The sequence below is a fragment of the Papaver somniferum genome, chromosome 3 (genome assembly GCF_003573695.1).
Source record: "Papaver somniferum cultivar HN1 chromosome 3, ASM357369v1, whole genome shotgun sequence".
Classification (NCBI taxonomy): domain Eukaryota; kingdom Viridiplantae; phylum Streptophyta; class Magnoliopsida; order Ranunculales; family Papaveraceae; genus Papaver; species Papaver somniferum.
Genome location: NC_039360.1, coordinates 742,501 through 749,365, shown reverse-complemented (window position 1 = coordinate 749,365; position 6,865 = coordinate 742,501).

The window sequence follows — 6,865 nt, the reverse complement described above, 5'->3', positions numbered from 1 at the left end:
AGAGTGAAGTATAGTTTGTAGATAGTGGTTGTACGACTCATATGTCCGGTGTGAAAAGCTTGTTTGTGGATATGGATACATCCATAAATTCTCTAGTGAAGATGGGGAATGGAAGAACGGTTTAAGCTAACGGAAGAGGTACAATTTGCGTGCAAACTATCAATGGAGAAAAATATATTAGAGATGTGTTATATGTTCCGGATTTGGCACAAAATATCCTTAGTGTTGGGCAACTTGTGGAGCTTGGGTACGCAGTTCATTTTGAAGATGGATATTGCACCATTTATGATAAGAAACACAAGAATTAATTGAAATTCATAGTCTACCCAAAAAATATTGAGGAAAGACCATCTTCACCAAAGTGATCGGCCACCGTGGCCTAGTGGTCAGCCACCGTGGCCGGCCACCTTTCGTAATGAAGAAGGGGAGAATAAACGAATAAAAATCAATCAAATAAATGATTTTTTCACACTATTTTGTAGAGAATTGAAATTCAGAGTCAACCCAAAAAAGATTGAGGAAAGACCATCTTTGCCAAAGTGGCCTAGTTGCCGGCCACCTTTCGTAATGAAGAAGGAGAGAATAAACGAATAAAAATGAATAAAATAAATGATTTCTACTCACCTATTTTTAGAGATTTGAAATTCAGAATCAATGCAAAAATATTGAGGTCATTCTGATGTCGTCTGAAGAAGCTACAAGCAAAACGGTTAGTACACCATGATTGGGCTTTTTATTGGTATTTGGCCAGGCCGAGTTTGAAATATAGATGTGATTGGTTTACTAAATCAATAAAACGTTTTCAAATAGACTTCCAAACTCTATCAGTAGAGTATATTTGAGGAGACACAATCTTTGCCAAAGTGGCCGTCCACCGTGGTCTAGTGGCAGGCCACCTTTCGTAATGAAGAAGGGGAGAATAAACAAATAAAAATCAATCAAATAAATGATTTTTTCTCACTATTTTATAGAGAATTTAAATTCATAGTCAACCCAAAAAAGATTAAGGAAAGACCATCTTTGCCAAAGTGGCCGGCCACCGTGGCCTAATGGTCAGCCACCGTGGCCTAGTTGCCGGCCACCTTTCGTAATGAATAAGGGGAGAATAAACGAATAAAAATGAATCAAATAAATGAATTCTACTCACCTTTTTCTAGAGATTTGAAATTCAGAATCAACGCAATAAGATTGAGGTCATTCCGATGTCGTCTTAAGAAGCTACGAGCAAAACGGTTAGTACATCATGATTGGGCTTTTTATTGGTATTTGGCCAGGGCGAGTTTGAAATATAGATGCGATTTGGTTTACTAAATCAAGAAAACGTTTTCAAATAGGCTTCCAAACTCTATCAGTAGAGTATATTTGAGGAAACACAATCTTTGCCATAGTGGCCGGCCACTAATGAAAAGGTGAGAGTGAACGAATAAAACTCAATCAAATAAATGATTTTTTATCACTTTATAGAGAATTGAAATTCATAGTCAACCCAAAAAATATTGAGGAAAGACCATCTTTGCCAAAGTGGCCGGTCACCTTTCATAATGAAGAAGGGGAGAATAAACGATTAAAAATGAATCAAATAAATGATTTCTACTCACCTTTTTTTAGAGATTTAAAATTCATAACCAACGCAAAAATATTGAGGTCATTCCGGTGTCGTCTGAAGAAGCTACGAGCAAAACGGTTAGTACACCATGATTGGGCTTCTTATTGGTATTTGGCCAGGGCGAGTTTGAAATATAGATGCGATTTGGTTTACTAAATCAAGAAAACGTTTTCAAATAGGCTTCCAAACTCTATCAGTAGAGTATATTTGAGGAAACACAATCTTTGCCATAGTGGCTGGCCACCGTGGCCTAGTGTCCGACCACCTTTCCTAATGAAGAAGAGGAGAATGAACGAATAAAACTCAATCAAATAAATGATTTTTTCTCACTATTTTGTACAGAATTGAAATTCATATTCAACCCAAAAAATATTGAGGAAAGACCATCTTTGCCAAAGTGGCCAGCCACCGTGGCCTAGTTGTCGGCCACCTTTCGTAATGAAGAAGGGGAGAATAAACGAATAAAAATGAATCAAATAAATGATTTCTACTCACCCTTTTTTAGTGATTTGAAATTCATAATCAACGCAAAAAGATTGAGGTCATTCCGATGTCGTCTGAAGAAGCTACGAGCAAAACGGTTAATACACCATGATTGGGCTTTTTATTGGTATTTGGCCAGGGCGAGTCTGAAATATAGATGCGATTTGGTTTACTAAATCAAGAAAACGTTTTCAAATAGGCTTCCAAACTCTATCAGTAAAGTATATTTGAGGAAACACAATCTTTGCCATAGTGGCCGACCCCTTTCCTAATGAAGAAGGGGAGAATGAACGAATAAAACTCAATCAAATAAATGATCTTTTCTTACTATTTTGTAGAGAATTTTAATTGATAGTCAACCCGAAAAATATTGAGGAAATACCATCTTTGCCAATGTGGCCGGCCACCTTTCCTAATGAAGAAGGGGAGAATAAACGAATAAAATTCAATCAAATATATGATTTTTTATCACTATTTTTTAGAGAATTGAAATTCAGAGTCAACCTAAAAAAGATTGAGGAAAGACCATCTTTGCCAAAGTGGCCGGCCAGCGTGGCCTAGTGGTCAGCCACCGTGGCCTAGTAGCCCCGCCACCTTTCGTAATGAAGAAGGGAAGAATAAACGAATAAAACTCAATCAAATAAATGGTTTTACTCACCATTTTGTAGAGATTTGAAATTCAGAATCAACGCCAAAAGATTGAGATCATTCCGATGTCGTCTGAAGAAGTTACGAGCAAAACGGTTAGTACACCATGATTGGGCTTTTTATTGGTTTTTGGCCTGGGCGAGTTTGAAATATACTTGCAATTTTGTTTACTAAATCAATAAAAAAATTTCAAATAGGCTTCCAAACTTTATCAATAGAGTATATTTGAGTAAACACAATCTTTGCCATAGTCGCTGGCCATTGTGGCCTAGTAGCCACCTTTCCTAACGAAGAAGGGGAGAATGAACGAATAAAACTCAAACAAATAAATGATTTTTCTCACTATTTTGTAGAGAATTTAAATTCATAGTCAACCCAAAAAATATTGAGGAAAGACCATCTTTGCCAAAGTGGCCGGCCACCGTGGCCTAGTGGTCAGCCACCGTGGCCGACCACCTTTCGTAATGAATAAGGGGAGAATAAACGAATAAAAATCAATCAAATAAATGATTTTTTCTCACTATTTTGTAGAGAATTGAAATTCAGAGTCAACCCAAGAAAGATTGAGGAAAGACCATCTTTGCCAAAGTGGCCGCCATCGCGGCCTAGTGGCCCCGCCACCTTTCTTAATGAAGAAGGGGAGAATAAACGAATAAAATCAATCAAATAAACGATTTCGACTCACCTTTTTGTATATATTTGAATTTCAAAATCAACTCAAAAAGATTGAGGTCATTCCGATGTCGTCTGAAGAAGCTACGAGGAAAACAGTTAGTACACCATGATTGGGCATTTTATTGGTTTTTGGCCAGGGCGAGTTTGAAATATAGATGCAATTTGATTTACTAAATCAAGAAATCTTTTTCATATAAGCTTCCAAACTTTATCAATAGAGTATATTTGAGGAAAAACAATCTTTGCCATAGTGGCTGGGCACCGTGGCCTAGTGGCCGACCACATTTCCTAATGAAGAAGGGGAGAATGAACGAATAACACTCAAATAAATGATTTTTTCTCACTATTTTGTAGAGAATTGAAATTCATAATCAACCCAAAATATATTGAGGAAAGACCATCTTTACCAAAGTGGCCGGCCACAGTGGCCTAGTTGCCGGTCACCTTTCATAATGAAGAAGGGGAGAATAAACGATTAAAAATGAATCAAATAAATGATTTCTACTCACCTTTTTGTAGAGATTTGAAATTCAGAATCAACGCAAAAAGATTGAGGTCATTCCGATGTCGTCTGAAGAAGCTACGAGCAAAACGGTTAGTACACCATGATTGGGCTTTTTATTGGTTTTTGGACAAGGCGAGTTTGAAATATAGATGCGATTTGGTTTACTAAATCAAGAAAACGTTTTCAAATAGGCTTCAAAACTCTATCAGTAGAGTATATATGAGGAAACACAATCTTTTCCATAGTGGCCGGCCATCTTTCCTAATGAAGAAGGGGAGGATGAACGAATAAAACTCAATCAAATAAATGATTTTTTCTCACTATTTTATAGAGAATTGAAATTCATAGTCAACCCAAAAAATATTGAGGAAATACCATCTTTGCCAAAATGGCCGGCCACCTTTCCTAATGAAGAAGGGAAAATAAACGAATAAAAATCAATCAAATAAATGATTTTTTCTCACTATTTTGTAGAGAATTGAAATTTAGAGTCAATCTAAAAAATATTGAGGAAAGACCATCTTTGCCAAAGTGTCCGGCCAGCCATTCATGAGAACATATCTTTGGCCTCGGAGTTGGTCAATGAAATAAATGCGAAGAGGAAGTTTGCAACGTTGGCCTAAAGCTGGATATTGCGCAGGCTTTTGACACGGTGAGTTGGAGGTTCATCGAAGAGGTTTTTCAACAGTATGGCTTTTCTGATGCGTGGTGTGAGTTGATTGATAGCATCCTTAAATCTGCTCGGATTTCTGTCATGGTTAATGGGAGTCCCGAAGGTTTCTTCAGTATCTCTCGCGGGTTGAGGCAAGGGGATCCGCTATCTCCTTTGATTTTTGTGCTTATTGAGGATATCTTGAGTCGTAATCTTTCGAATTTGTTTGCAAGGCGTAGCATGCATCATATGGTAACTAAAGAAGGGCGTGGCTCCAACTCATCTTCTTTTTGCCGATGATATCCTCGTTTTCTGTAGAGGTAATTTTCAAAGTCTTCAATATCTTTTGAATCTCTTGGATATGTATCAAAAAGCTTCGAGCCAATGTGTCAACTTCGTTAAGAGCAAGTTTTATTATGGGGGTGGCTCAAACTCTAGAGCTCGGGCTATCTCAAATTTTTTGGGGATGGAGAGGGCGTTTTTCCCAGATAAGTACCTTGGTATTCAGTTGAAGCCGAGCATTGTGAGGCATATTCATGTTCAGCAAGTTGTTGAAAAGATTATGGACAAGTTTGCTGGTTGGAAGGGAAAACTTCTTTCTTTCCAGGCAAGGTTGGTTCTAATCAAATCAATGATTTCTAGCTATGTTATCCACTCAATGGCTGTTTATAAATGGCCATGCTCTATCATTAAAAAGGTGGAAAGGGCCATTCGAAACTTTCTTTGGTCGGGTGATACGGAGAAGCGTAAACATTTTACTGTTCTTTATGATAGCCTATGTTGTTCAAGGCGTGAAGGAGGGCTTGGTATTCCGCGGCTGTTAGATGTTAACAAAGCTATGTTGATGAAACTGTGGATTTCTATTAGGGACTCAGATAAGACTTGGGCCAGATTCTTGCGAGCGAAGTATCTTAAGAATAATGGTAATCTGATTGATTACAAGCTGGGTTCTTCGGTTTTTCCAGGGATCCGCCTTGTTTATAATTTTGTGCAGAAGCATACGAGAGCTATAATAGGTGATGGAGCTACTACTTCTCTTTTCTTTGAAAATTGGTGTGGTGATTTTTCGATTGCTATGAGACTTGGCATCTTTTCTAAGGGTCCGGCAGATTTTAATTCAAGTGTTCGGGATATTATCATTGATGGTGCTTGGTCCATCCCTTCAAATACGAGGGATCTAATGATTCGTTGCAACATTGATATTGATAACTTACCAGTGATTGCTGGGGGTGAAGATTATAAGATTTGGGACTTGGATAAGAAGGGTATCTTTTCTGTTAAGTCAGCCAAAGCGGCTCTCAAAGCTGTTGCTGAGGTCCAGCCACCTGCTGCTTTGTTCTGGAGAAAGGTGGTTCATCCTACTTTGAGCGTTCAATATTGGAAGATTTGGGTAAATTATTGTTGTGCAAGTGATGATAATGTTGTTAAAAAGACTGGCAAGAGCATGCCTTCAATGTGCCGTCTGTGTAGAATAAGTGGGGAGACTTTGAGTCATATAACTTGGCATTGCAGGTTCGCAAAACGGATTTGGGGTTGGATTTATAGAATTTTCGGCCTGAATACGGCATAGGGGTTGCTAGTTTCTTACAAGTCAGCTAAGGGCCGTAGCAGAATGGTGAAGGACTTATGGATTGTGGCTAATCTCGCTATTGTCACTGAGCTTTGGAAGTTACGGAATAAGATTTATTTTGAGGATGCTGCTGTTAATTGGCTTGGTTTTAAGGGTAGAGTCTATCAGGTAATCCGTGATAACTCTATTAGAATGAGGTCATATGTATAACACGGTGGATGATCTGTGTATCCTAAACTTCTTTAGGATACATCATAGAGCTTGTAAGATTTCTCGGCCAATTGAGGTTCGTTGGTCTCCTCCTTTTCCTAATGAGATTATGATTTGTTGCGATGGTGCGTCTCTTGGGAATCCGGGGCAGGGTGGAGCTGGAGTTATTGTTTGTGATGCAAATTTTGCTGTGCTCGGAGCTATCTGCGTTGGCCTGGGCTGGCAGACCAATTTTACCGCGGAAGTGTGCGCCATTATCTATGACATGATGTTGGCTAAGAGTTGGATGGTACGGAGGATATGCATTCGGTCTGATTCTAAGAGTTGCTTGTAGGCTTGTCAAAATGGTGAGTTGCCTTGGCAGCCGCAACAAAAGTGGAGAATGGCTAAGAGTTTTTACGATTCAATTCGTTATGTGCACTCGTTTAGGGAGACTAATTTTGCTGTTGATTCCTTGGCTAAGAAAGCATGTTTGCTAGCTGAGGATACATTTGAGTTTTATGACGGCAGGCCAGG